This window comes from Acartia tonsa, chromosome 9 (assembly GCF_053477335.1).
Source record: "Acartia tonsa isolate MP-2025a chromosome 9, ASM5347733v1, whole genome shotgun sequence".
Lineage (NCBI taxonomy): Eukaryota > Metazoa > Arthropoda > Copepoda > Calanoida > Acartiidae > Acartia > Acartia tonsa.
The window spans coordinates 34,573,699-34,588,881 of record NC_137268.1 but is presented as its reverse complement, the minus strand read 5'-3'; the positions used below and the strand labels follow the sequence as shown (position 1 = coordinate 34,588,881).

At 32.1% G+C, this 15,183-nt stretch overlaps 1 long non-coding RNA gene across 1 annotated transcript; it reads right to left on the bottom strand.

The window, feature by feature from the left end:
• Positions 1–6,243: 6,243 nt before the first annotated feature.
• Positions 6,244–8,463, bottom strand: LOC145327847 (uncharacterized). Its single transcript, XR_013882259.1, has 3 exons — positions 8,351–8,463; positions 7,354–7,461; positions 6,244–6,377 (listed from the first exon to the last, which is right to left on the bottom strand). It is a non-coding gene; the product is annotated as an uncharacterized LOC145327847 (long non-coding RNA).
• Between the last annotated feature and the right edge of the window lie 6,720 nt (positions 8,464–15,183).

The window sequence follows — 15,183 nt, the reverse complement described above, 5'->3', positions numbered from 1 at the left end:
TAAAAGATATGCTAGGATTTGATCAAAAGAGTGCTGAGTGTTCATATTTAGAGGTCGGGGATAGGAAAGTTGAGGGTGACCAAGCTATCGCTAACGAATTCAATTCCTATTTTAGTCAGATTGGAACCTCCCTTAAACCTGAGATCCCAACAACAGAAAAAAACTTTGCAGAATTTTTACCCCCCCCAATTCAAGACTCAATCTTTTTTGAACCCCTCTACCCTTTTAAAGTAATAAATTTGATTAGGAATATCAGGCCCAAAAGGTCCACAGACATCAATGATGTCAGCATGTTTTTAATTTCTCGCTGTGCGGATGTTATCGCACACCCCCTTTGCCATGTCTATAATCTTTCCCTCCAATCTGGCGTCTTTCCTGATGGTATGAAAGTAAGCAAAATTCTTGTCCTTCACAAATCAGGTTCACTCAATCAAATGGATAACCACCGTGGTATTTCATTGATTGATAACCTAAGCAAGCCCCTCGAAAAGTACGTATGCGATAGCTTGGTAAATTTTTTGGATGAAAAAAACTTTTTTAACTGCAGACAGTTTGGATTTAGGAAAAACATCTCAACTTACCATAATGTCCTTGATCTCTCAAATATGATCACTCAGTGTCTAGGTCGAAACAATTCCTGTATGTCCATATTTTTGGACATACGGAAGTGTTTCGACATGATCCCTAGGAATTTGTTGTTTGAAAAGTTAAGGAATGCAGGGATAAGGGGATTACCATTACAATGGTTCCGTTCTTATTATAGCAATAGACGTCAAAAGGTGTTTTTTAAGGGGTTGTTTTCATCTACGTTGGAAGAGATTATCATAGGCGTATTACAGGGGTCAGTTCTTGGCCCAATATTGTTTTTGATCTTTATAAATGACCTTGCAAACTGCAGCCCAGAAGTTTTTATTAATCTTTTTGCTGATGATGCCCTAACCTTCATGGAAAGGAACTCATTAGCAGAATTGATTGAACTCGCAAAAGTAACCATCCCCAAACTGACCGCCTGGTATAACGCAAATGAACTCTTAATCCATCCCCTCAAGACCAAAGTTATGGTCTTTACTTCCCCCAGAGAAAATCTTACCCCTGAAGAAATTCAATTAAAAACGGAATTTAATGTCTTCATAGACATGAACAACATAGGTGAAAGCATCCCTGAAAAGATCACAAAGTTAAACCTTGTAGATGATAATAATGAGGGTTTTGTAAAGCACTTAGGAATCAGCTTGGATACAAAATTAAAGTTTTCTTATCACCTTAAAAAAGTACATGCAAAAATTTCAAAGATTATTTACTCAATGCGTGTCATGCGCCATTTGCTTGATAAGAAACACTTAAAGATTTTATATACAAGCTATATTAAATCTAGTGTCGAATACTGCTGCCTTCTGTTCACAGCCTGTCCAGCCTATCTTTTAGATCCCATTTTGAAGATACAGAAGGCAGCAGTAAGAATAATAGAAAACTTACCTAGCAGAGCACACACAGCAGAATATTTTAAAAGTAATGGGATATTGCCCATTAATCTATTAATAAAATTTAACGTCTGTAAATTTATGTATAGGTACCTACATGGCTTACAGCCAGAAATTTTTAATAATACCTGGGAAATCTCCCGTGATCGCCACAGGTATAATACAAGAAATGTAAACAACTTTGCATATGCAAATGGAGTAAATAGAACTTTTTTACTAAATTCACCCCTTCATTCTTTTCCCACAATTTTTAATAGTCTCCCAAATAACATAAAGCAAATAGTAAATGAAAAAGAATTCAATAGAAAATGTTTTACTCACTTTCTTAACCAAATAGATTTTACATAGGTACCTATAACTAACAAACAAACTTAAAAATGGTAAGTGTTCTATCAATATTTTTATTTATCCATGTCCTATACTCAAAAATCCAAAAATAGGATCTGTAAGATCCGAACTCTCACCCGGGTAGTTAAGGAGGGGGGGGAGGGGGGTATATAGTGCTTTCTACAAAACTTCACCAAATTCTTGCATTCTAACATTCTAACTTCAAATTTAATTATGTTTTTCATACTCATTATATTCATCATACATCATTAATTTTCACCAAAATCTCTTTTTTCCATCATCCATAATTTCACCAATTTCATTGTCATCCATTTATAGTTTTTTGTTGAGGCCGGAAGGTCTTATATTTGAACGCACGGACACATCCTATTATAGAGCAGCGTTGACGTTATTAAGTTGTTAAGTCATTGAGTATTAAGCCTAGGCGTGAGGTTGGGACACAGCGATACAGGTTACTGACAACTGCAACAACAGTAAGGTTGTTGACATAAAAATTAATCCATTAAATTGGAGAGAGTATTTATTTCAACAATTATTACAAACAAAATCTACTCGATCACTTTTATTTATTACTTTATATGTTGCTGCAGTTACAGGTTAATAAGCGTTGGAGCTGGGTGGCTCTAGCAGACTCATCTAAATATATAAACGATTGGTTGATACATACTTTTTCACGTATACATTCATTCACTACAAAATTAGGCATCAATATCATAGGGTTCAACCAAAATTAAATCCATCACTCAGTCTCATAGTCTTTAGTCTGTTGCCCACTCTCCTCTTCTCACACTCCTCTCTCTATTCACAATCAGCCATATCGTCGGTCAGTTCCTCCCCAAATCAGATCACTCAGTCATTCAGTCCTCATTAGCGTCAACAATCTCTGGCAGGTAAGGTGACCGACGCCGCCCACTAAGAGTCTGAGCGCATCTTTCCGCGCACGCCATGAGCCGTTCCTCGATGATAGGAACGGCGGCTTGCGTGCGCCGCAAAGAGCGCAACCCGGACAGGCAGCCTGTCAAGCTACGGGGTTGTCTGACAAAGATAAATGAGCGCAGCTCATTAATCTCGTCATAAATCCTAAGCATTTCGAGGTAAACAACATCCTCAATTGAAATCTCCCAGAGGTAGAACTCTGCCAACAAGGAAGCGTTTGTTAAACGCTCAGATAAGTTATTCCAGGGACCGACTGCCGCGGTCAGAACTCGGGTGCGCAGCCACTCGGACACCAAACCTGCCATCCCTCTCTTTCTTTCTTTCTCTAACTCTTTTTACCTCTCTCCTTGAGTCTCAACGTCTTAACGTCTTAACGTCTTAACGTCTTAACGTCTCATAAATCTTTACAAAAAAGAACCTTCACTTGAAGAACAATGCTAGTAAACTGATGTGTTTCTAAAAATGATTTTTAGCCTTCTTAAATTGAATCTAGCAAAAACAATTCCTTAATATCAAACTTAACAAGATTTTTAACTTCAAAGCTGCAAAGCCACTCTACAACTAGCTTAGCCAATATTGAATACACGATCAACTTAGGATACCTAAGTACATCGCCACCTGTAACGTCTGACAAAAAAATCAAATAAGATCAGTTTTTCTCTAAAATACTCAAAAATCTTAAATTTTTATATTTGTTTAGTTTTTACTTGGTTTTATTTAAGTTTTTACTTACATACTAGGTGCATATGTGCGCCTACCGCGCATATGTATTCCTTGTTATTGCAATGTTCAATGTTAAATGTTTAAATGTGGCTAAAATCCATCAAGCCCTCCAGTTTTTCACCCAACAAAAAACTCAAATATGTAAATTTATTCTTATTTAATAAACGCCATCAGGGATGTAGGAATATGGTGACGGGTTGGGAGATAAATTACAGGTATCAAAGAAGTGTGGGATTGGAATCCCACAGGATTTTAAATTACTCAGTTCTTATAATCATTTAATCCGGGAACGTTAGGTCGGTGGGAGTCGCAGTCTATAACGGGAAAAAAAACATGGCTAACTTCCATGGCACCGGTAACATAATTGTATTGGTCTTATTTTTGGAAACCCCGTATGGATTCTAGTGGAATGATTGTTAGATGGTATATTCAGCATACCGTAGTATAGTAGTCTTATATATGTGTTTATATATGTCAATATGTAACTAAAATAATTTGTTACAACTATTTTCTAAAAAGCTATGAAACGATTTGGTAAGCGCCGCGAAGAACTGCGGTTCAACAACCCCGGCCGGGGTTAAGCCATCCACTCGCTTCACAGCTTGCTCAGTGTTCAATTATATAATAAAATTGTATTGTAAAATGTAAAATGTAGGTGAACGGGGAAGGAGAAGTTCACTACAACCCTGAGCTAGGTACATAAATAGTAAATGTACTACAGGATCTTAAATTGCTAATAAATTACAATTTAATGGTTTATTATTCACTGTATATGTAATAATTTATTTATTATCTTGCCTGCAATCTCTTTCAGGAAAGAAATCTAGTATCTTAATTAACATGCAATCTTTTTCAGGAAGAAACCAATAGTTAAAAAAATTGTAAACTTTATTAGTAACTCGCCCTAATTATATGCACCTTAGAGGAAATAAAATCTTATCTTATCTTATCTCTTTCATTCGTGGATAGTTACCAGAAAGTCCTGTTTAAAAGTGAAGCTTTTCTATAATTAGGGTCAGTCTTTCTTGTCGTAACAGGTAGCTCTTTTGGTTAATTCAAACAGGTTAGAATTGTCCTATCATTTTCAGACTTTGCATGATGATTCCTATAAGTTAGGGATGACCTAGAGATTGCAGCAACTCTTTAATCGTTAGCAAAAAGTCTCAAATTCCAATAAAATAGGCTCATTTTATACTTTTTGACAACTAATTTTTTTGTGTAATTATACAATTCATCTGATTTTAGGAATAATGATTCCTATAACAACAAGGTACAATGTTATAAGCAAAGCATCTCTACAAAAAAGTCCTAAAAATGTAAGCATGTGCTTAAACAGCATCATGTATTCAAGCAGTTTTGCAACAAATTTACTTACAATTATGTTAAGGCTTATGCATTGATATTCTGCTTATTTAGTTCTGACACTCTACAAGTGTTAATATTTATTATTACCTCCATTTCAGAGCTTCGCTTTTATGGATTTTGTTATCCTTGTTTAAAAAAAAGGGGGTTGGTTATCAATTCTATTTTTCCTTAAAGTTATGTGTTCAGTTCATAAACTTTAAAACAGGATTTAAATGCTAAGATTAAAAATGGCTGTTGCTTTAAATAGTAAAATGTGAAACTATGAATAAACGTCATTTTTGTGCTATTTCTTTTCTTAAACAACTTTAAATCATTTAAGAACTTATTTTTTTCCTTCAGGTTTAAAATATCACTGACGATTAACAATACTACAAGTTGTTGAGCATGAAGTAAACGTTAATATTATTCTTTGTGGACTAGTGCAATAAACAGATTAATGCCCTCTCCCTGCAAATATTTAAAATTAATGGAGAGAAAAATAAAAAAAAAACAGTAGGAGATGGCCGCAGCAGTCCTGCCGCCAAAACTTTACAGTATCACATTGTACCTAATCAAGTACCAGAGATCCATAGGAACTGACAGACAGAGATCCTTTTACTTTTCAATAAGGATTAAAAATATGACATTTTAAACTTTACTACACCTAAAGAATAGTTCCACGAAATGATACCAACAACAACTTGGAAATTATCTTAATTTAAAAAAAAAATTGTGTGGAAACTCTTTCAAAAATACCCGTGTATCACATTTATGATGTTTTAACTCAAAACTCCCACTTTATTTTTAATTTATAAAATAAACAACATATTTCAAACAACTGTTTATCCCCGAAGGGCCCTGTTCCTAGAGGATACTACCCTGCATAGATCTTCTATCCCTTTGCCAAACCTTTTCGTAAATAAACATACAAAAGTTTCAAAAATAGAATTTATAGTCCATATGCGATCTGAGGAAACCCGCAACAATTAAAAATGTGTATTGATTCAAAAAGTTGTTTTCTGAAGGTCTAGTTTGAATGGTATCAAGTACGATACCATTAATTAGCAGCAAAGCAGAAAAATGAATATAAATTCAGAGATAGGTAACAATGGACTGTTTATTACACTAGTAGTAGTCCATTAAGTTTTAAAATAGTGTTCTCATTCGTTGGCTTAACAACTTTGTGAACTTTTACTGAAGTTTGATTGATTGGTTTATTACGTTTGGGGTTTAAACGTTTCAACAACTAAGTTTAATCTAAGGTAGGGGTAATTTTACTATTGGGGATCTACAATTTATCAACCTTTTATCTTATCCCTTTAGATCCCTGATATAATTCTATGTATGTTAAAAAGTACATTCGAATTAAAGAGTAGCTTCACACATTACATCATTGAACTAAAACAATATATGAAATATCTTATTTTATTTTGTTACAATAATCTATAATTTTGAAATCACTCACAAAATTTTATTAATATTACAAGCTATCGATCTTTGAATGTTTTTTCTTGCATGCAGCTATAAATACAACATCACTGTTTCCTGAAAAAAAAAATACTTAATTCAAGAGTAGATTCTAACCATTTCTTTTATTAGCAAAGGTACTGCCCATTTAGTCTGTCGTTCTATTGGGGAAATATTTTCTCATTTGGTTATTAACATACATAACACATATGGCTACTACTTTTTTAAAAATCTAACAGCCATGCTTATGAAAACTACACTTTAAGAAAAGAGGGGGCATTTCTACAATAATTAAAAACAAACATTTTCATACTTAATGGCTTTTCCAAATGGCCTTTAATAAAACAAGGATGACAACATCCATAAAAGCGAAGCACTAAAACGGTAGGACAAACGGACATTAACGCTTGTATAGTGTCAGAACTGAATAATTATAATATAAATGTATAGGGGTCAAAGCAAAAATGTAAGTAAATTTGTTGAAAAAAACTGCTCGATTCAGGACAATGTTTTTGGACATACATTTTTAGGACTTGATTAGAGATTTGCTTCGCTTATTACATTATACTTTGTTGTCCCAGGAATCAATATACCAAAAATCAGATCAATCAGATGATTAGTTCACAAATTTTTTTTGCTAAAAAAATCAAAAAAATCAACATGTTTAAAATGGACGTACGGACATTTTGGTAATGATTATAGAGTTGCTACGCTTTCTAAATCGTACCTAACTACTAAAGGAATCACAATGCAAAATTTGAAATCGATAGGACAATTCTAACATGCCTAATTTAATGAAAAAAGCTATCCGTGACGGACAGACGGACGGACCGACCCGAATTATCGAAAAGCTTCGCTTTTAAAAAACTATTTTTCTCTTATTCATGGAATATCCCTTTTTGATAGTTTTTATTTCAATTTCTGTACGTAGATATTTTGCAGATCTTAACTTATAACCTCTTTCTGACTTAGATAACTAAAACTGGGAAGAGACTGTAATATTTATGACCTTAAAATGAAAAAAAGGTGAAGTCCTTGAGCTGCGTATATTTACCTTGATATACATAGGATGTAGTGTGTAGAGAAATTCTTCGTTGTCTTATTCGTTGGTAAAAGCTGTTGTTGTATAGGCGTGCTTCAAGTCAGTCTGCTTTCTATTAACCTAAATTTTAAAAAATCATAAACAACACTATGAATAATCTTTATAACAGTAACAGGATGTCTGCCTGTCTCATTGTACTGAAAGATTCTGATTTTTCCAGGTAAGGTTTAATCTAATTGTTACTCTCAATTAGTTTTACTTTTCATGGAAGCTGCTTAACATAGAGTTTAAGCAAATAGTCCTATTTTATAAAGATTTTTTTTGTCCGAAGCTGAAGATGTCACAAAATACCAATCCTATTAAATTTACTTTACAGGGAAGCTTTATAAATATCTTGTGTAAGTTTTGACTATTATTCTCGCCTCGCCGTGAGGCTAGGGGCGAAGTAACTTCCTAATAAAAACATGAATCCCTCTTCATAAATATATCACTGTACTAAAATCCAGTTTATATATCCACGACCATGGCTAAAAACGTTACGCATCCGCAGGTCGCCAGGGAGGTGATAGGGTCGAATCTCAGCTTAACACCACGTCATAACTAAAGACGTTAAAAATGCTTCCTACTGCTGTATAACTAAAAAATTTGTAATCGTTGAACTGAACTAATTTTAACAGATACCATTAATCCAACAACAAAAAGCCGTTTTACTTCTTAATTGCATCCGATTTAAGTTTTGTAAATAAGAGAGGAGTAGGTTTCTGGTAGAATCCGTAAAGGTGTCTGTTTTAAGGCTTAAAAATAGTAGTAGAACGATAATATTCACTAAATATCTTATTGAAAAGAACTTTAGACAAATATTTTTTTTTTAAAGTTAACATAAATTTTTATCGTTCTGCTACTATTTTTAACTTATAACACATAACCTTTACGGATTTTACCAGAAACCTACCCCTCACTTTTTAACATGTGGGTTCTATTGTAGTTCAAATGAAAAATAATGTAATACCTTATTTTTTTAGTAGAACATCGTAGAAAATCAATCCGCCGTCACTCAAAAAATTTGCATCTCATCTTTAGTAAAATCTGAAAGGATCCAAACTATTAAGAATATCGACGAAACAAAACAGGGATATAACACCCAAATATCAAATATTATGCCTCTTAATTACACCATATATATCTTTAACGTTAATAGTTGGTTGTTATTGGAATTATGGGTCTCTAATACACACAGACACACACACACTTAAAAGTGCGTAACCTTTTTATTCCAAAACAACGTCTTCTTCGCCCACCTTGCTTGATTTTAATTAACTTTTAGCAAACGTTTATCTTATAATATTTGAAAAAAAATCACAAAAAACTCAATATGATAATGCATTTATACAACATACGTATTGCAACAATGTATTATTTTTATAACGATTACAAAAATTTAATTGTTATTGTCTGGCCATTTTGTTTTTTGGTTGGACTTTTTAACGATCAGCTGTTAGCTTAGGTTAAATATTGAGAGATGTTTCTTCAACATTACAAAAAAAGTTTTAATAGATATAACAACACAAATATTTTATTTTCATTTCAATAATTAACTATATTACAAGTACTTTAAGATTGTAAATTTAATTTTTAAATTTGCTAGAAAAATCAAAAATTATTGAAATAATTTTCTTGGGATCATAAGAACGTCAGCCTAAATTTTTAAAAGTGTTAACCTCCAGCTGATTTCCTCAGGGAAAAAGGAACATTAAAGATTTTTTTCACTAAGTATATTTTAAAAAGTACGACTGAAAAAAGGTTGACCTCATAAAAGGTTGACCTTTTATTTCTCTCAGTCAACCTTTTAGCTTTTGTGAACTGGGCTTAAGAAATTCAAATTATAGAGCAGCATCGCAATTACAAATTAAATTAAATAAAAATAAGAAAATTATTTTTCATAGTTTTATTATTATAGCATATATATGTCAAGTTATTTATGTGGAATCTAAATATTCACAGGAATACGATCTCAACTCAACGCAACATCAATCAAATTATCAATCGATAATGATCACAGACTCAGAGTCATCACGGGTAGAGTTCGCGCTCGCGCCACCTTCGTGTTCCAGAACTTCCAGGATGGCGTCAATATCGTCATCATCGGAAGATGGATTGACATCGCCGGAGATATCGGGATATTCGTCTTCATCTGATGATAGATCTACTGTGCCATCCAAATTAATGGCACGGTCATAGACATCTAACGACTGGATAACGTCGTCACGGTAACCGTTGCATTTGGCTTCAAGTTGCTGCAGAACAAGTTCATTTTCTTCGCGTGTCCGCTGAGAAGATGGAAGGGCTTGGTGAAGGAATTGGTATATACCAATTCCTTCACTAAATAGCCTGAGCGCCTCCATATTACGAACCGACTGAAACCCCGACCTGAAAAGCAGGTTACATATATCTTTAAAATATCTGTGTAGGACCTGATAATGGGCGAACCATCCAGGCATCAGGTCGGGGTATAAAGCTGGTTCTGGATCTGTGCAGGTAAGAGTACGGGGGAAGTAAGGAACCAAGTCATCCATCATCACGTTGCGCCTGCGGTCAACTCTGACTCTCTGTCCTTGTTCCGCCATAACGATAGCAAAAGTAAAACAATGCAACAAAATAAATACTAGAGAATGTAGAATGTAGATGATATGAATTTGTAGTACTGTAGTATATGTTCAAATGTTGTCACTTCAAAGGTCCGTAAGCAATTGAAATTTCAAGGAAATCATTACCCCCTACAAATTTAGATTTTTACCACCATTTTTACTATTTTTCTTTGTTGTTGGTTTCCAAGAAATTATTAAGATTAATAATATTCTAGATATCTTCAAATATGAAGTGTTGGGAATGGGATGTGTGAAATATTTTTAACAAGGATGACAATATCCATTAAAGCAAAACATTAACATAAATGCATAAGTATAATCAAAATTATAAGTAAGTATTCTGTCTATAAATTATATAAATACTAACATACTGACGTCTATAACCAACACAAATTATAGAAAAGCTTCGCTAATTCCTAGTATTTTGAATTTTCCATATGTTTTGTTTTGTTATTTCTTGGGGGGGGGGGGACATTAACATAAATGCATAAGTATAATTATAAGTAAGTATTCTGTCTATAAATTATATAAAATAGTAATACTAACTGACGTCTATAACCAACACAAATTATAGAAAAGCTTCGCTAATTCCTATTTTCCATATGTTTTGAATTGTTATTTCTTGGGGGGGGGGAGGGGAGGGGTCAATATTTGTATCGTAACGGTCAACCTTCAAACTAGGGGGGGCGAGGTAGGGGTAGACAACATTTCTTAAATAGGGGAGGGGTGAGACTACACTAGTATAATAAATTATTATCGATTCAGCGTTTTTTTTGGGGGGGGGGGGAACATTTATGACCGCATAAAGCTAAGGGTCAACTCATGATACAGGAAATATGAGACCTTAGAGAACAAGGACAAAACGTTACAATTTACAAAACTAACTCCAATCCAAATAAAATAAAAATATTTATTTTCATTTTATTTAAGTCAACATAGTTTATTTATTTATTTAGATTATTTATTTCATTAAAGTAAAAAAAGTTATGATTATTGTTTTGTTAGTATGTTAGGTTAAATAATAAATTAGTACATATTACTTGAGTTAGAATGATTAATACATTATTTAATGGTTATTGGTGGTTTATTTTTTAACTTTTCTTTCACTTTATGATATTAGCAAGTTTGATATATGGTTGAGTTGAAATGTAGAAGACAGTAAGCAGGGTGGAGGGTTGGAGAATGTAGGGTGTTGGAACTTTGGAAGGTGGATTGTTATAGAGTAGATACGCTGAAAGCCTGAAACAAAAAATCTTAAGTCTTAACAGCTATGTGAGGGAGAGGGGGGGGGGTGGTAATTTATCTATCCTTTACAACCCTCTCACATACTCACACGACAATACAAATACACATAATAAATACTAGGATATGACAATGAAAGAAAAATCGAGATTTTTGGAATAAAGAAAGGGGAGAATAAATTATTTAAAAGTCTTATCTATTATACAAATTTTATATCTAAGTTTTCATATTTATTGAATTGTTTACAAGTAAAACTGATATGGTTCTGATATCGCAAAAACCAATCAACCAATATTATTTTTTTATAATTCATTCTAAAAAAATAAAAAAAACTCATCAATATTTAATTTTTAAAGTTTTCATATTTATTGAATTGTTTAAAAGTAAAACTGATATGGTTCTGAGTTCTGATATCGCAAAAACCAATCAACCAATATTATTTTTTTTATAATTCATTCTATAAAAATAAAAAACTCATCAATATTTAATTTTTAAAAAAAAATTGTATAAAAAGTAAAAAAAAACACTGAGAAAATATTAGGTGTAGAGGTTTCGTGTTCTTTCTAGACAGCTATAATGGCTAATTTTCCAAATTTTGACGGAACGAAAAAATTTATTGGAAAATATCAGTAAATATTAACTTTCAGGATCGTAAAAATTTAGAAAAGATTTTAATATTTATGTTTCATGTCCAAATTCAACCCTTTCCCTAATTATTATAAACGACTTTGGACAGTTCGAAAATAGGGGGAATATTTGAGAAATATTGACCCGTGAGTTTCAAATTTCCATCGTCAAAGATATATTGGATTGATTTCAAATAGACATATGTCTGGTATTTTCATAACTTTATTCAACAAAATGACGAACTAGTGTTCAGACAGACCTTAAGTTAACGAGTGTCTACGCTTCTAAAACACACATATTTGAGACTGCAAAAAAAGCAATTTATCATATAATTTATTTTCTATATATGTTCAAATTACCATAACTTTAAAATAGTTAAAATGGATATATATTTATGAAACAAAGTACAAAGTTAGGATTTAGTTAAGGAAAAATAATGTAAAATTGCACCAATATCTGTTTTGTTAGATCAGCAGCGGCGGAACAACTAGCATCTAGGGACTCAGTTTTCGAATGGAGTATTAGGGGAAAGAAAAAAAAACATTCAAAGATTTCAATTTAAAAATCAAAATAGCTAAAAACCATCTCAGGAACTATGTAAATTTTGTCACTACGTTACTTCTTAATATAACACTAGTTGCCTTGCCCCTTGATTCTAGCGGAGGGCAAAATGGTTTAGTAAAATAGTATAAAACCACACAAAAACATTAAAAATGCTCCCCTGAAAAGTACAACCAATTCAGACAACTTTCTAAGATCTTTAGCTTCAGACCAAAATATCTTACTACATTTAGGATAAGATAAAATTAATAAATTAATAACTGTTCAATACAAATCTAAGGTTTCTACTTATTATTATTTAGCCTTTATGGACCTATGGACACACACATACAAACATTCAACTACTTTGATATAAAAGATATGTTTGCCCTTAACCCAGTGGGAATAGGAATCAGTGAAGGAGGAGACATTGGGCTGTTTATTACACTAGTCCCCGAAGTTTTTTTTAATAACGTTATCTTATCCGTTAGCTTAACAACTTTGGGGAATTTTTAAAAATTTTGATTGGTTGGTTCATTAAGTTGACTGTCTGTATATTTCAACCACTAATTATTTCAGCTATAGAAGTGCTAATTTTGTGCATATTCATTGGGAATGTATAATTAACTTACGGTCAATGTCTTATCCCTTTAAATCCCTGGATAGGATTTAACTTTGTACAGTACTCCTCTCTTCTTGAAATTTAGGATAGCCCGGGGCACATAGCAGGGTATAGCAGGAAAAACATTATAATGAATGTGCGAGTTCACTGTCTATTTCAATTTCATATAATTTTACATTGAAAAATATGCTATAGAATAGTGGTTGAGTAGTAACTGGATGTCTTTCTTACTTAAAGTGACGTGTAGCAAGTGATCTCCCTCACCTCTGGACCTAAATGCTTATCTTTTACAGTGAATCTTTGGGTATAGTCCAGGGAAGGTTTATAACTTTTTGGGCGTGGGTAACTGACCCTCCCTAAAAAGTTGCCCTAAAAATAATACTCTCCCTACCCACAATTTTAGTCAACATACAATGGAAAGAAATTATTCGATAATTCATACCAATTGAAGAGATGTAGGGATTACTATAAATTACAGTTTTGGTGTTCATTAGGTATCCAGTATAAAATATCTTACTACAAGAAATCTAAACAAAATATGTCTTATGGTTAATTTTATTGTGATTATTATTCTGACTCAGAATCAAAATTGGAACCTTTTTAATCCCTGACACCCGTATTCATCCCTATTGACAAGAAACTATACCCCCTCATACACCTCATTAAAACATTAATAGGTGGTGTCATGATAAAAATTTCCACAACCCTTAAAAAAGTAAGATATTTCTTGGCTGATATAGCAATAAACAATAATTTTTTGATTCATAAAATCTAGTCCATACCATATCAAATTCTATAGCAGCTTAAACTATGAAGTTCTTTTTGCACTCCAAATTTAGTCGGATTAAAATTCCTTATTTATTTTTATTTAGCAAATAAAATGTTCAACTTGTACAAACAAGATATAATCTAAGTTTGATATTAAAGATATGGAGAATGTTTCGCAAATTTATATTCTGGCTATATTTACATAATCAAAGCTTAGTAAAACCAAAATGGGTTTATAATATTCAGGAATTAAAAATTTAAAGTACTTGAATGTTCTTTTGAATTTTAGGAGGTAAACTTTCAGTATAGCTTTATTTTACTATAATGTTTTTTTTTAGCTATTTATATAATTTAAAACATCCTTTTTAAACCTCCTTTAATGGAGAGTTTGAAGCCGCTTTAGGCAAGGGATAAATAAAAGCTGCCTGATATCATGATATCTGTACATTAGGTACAATTAGGTAGTGTTTATGCTTTAAAAAAATAAAATTTTAAATAATTGTTTTTTACAAATAATCATTTTTAAATGAAATTTTAATGATCTGATTTTCCTTGTTAGAATTTCAAATATGGAAATATATTTCTATATTACCATGTGTTTACTTTTAATAACACTTACTTTTAAATTGATGTCTATATGTTTGTGCAAGAAAAAAACCTATGTACTTTCAAAGCAGTTTTAGGCCATTTGTGGTTTACCAAGCATTCCTACTTGCAATAAACTCCTCATAATTGGCATCTGACAGAAAATAAAGTAAAGCAATTTAAACCACGTATGCATTTTAACTTTGTACACATTTATGGTAATTTTTAATCATGCATTGATGGATATCAGTGTGCACACAAAACTGGAAGAATATTTATGTTTTATCATACTTGAAGAATTGTAGGTCCATGAAAAGTTAAATAATTATTCAAAACTGAAAAGAGTACTTATGTTTAATGTAATTACAGTAGATAAACTAAAACATAATAATTTTTTTTCAATGAAAGACAAAAATTTTGGGTCATGGAAAGAAAATGAGTAGCGATTTCATTGTATTTTCACAGTAGCTATTGATAGGTTATTTTAGGTCAGGTAAGGTAAATGTTAATGATTGCCCCACAGGGTTATAGCCCCCCGCAGAAGATAGAAATATGAAAAATACAAAAAAAAACACTACCTCATCTTTATCCATGATCCAAATTTTCTAAATGATTTTTTGTTAGAAAAAAGAAGATTCTATTTTGTGTAGAAAATTAAAGAGACAAAAAAGTAAAAATTAAGTAATTAATGTTTCATATCATGAAACTTTTGTAACAATGCTAAAAATGCTATTTTACATTTATGCAGTTGTGTTTGGACACCATAAGCATTTTGAAATGGTTAAGCAAAAACAAGGAAGAAAAAATAATACA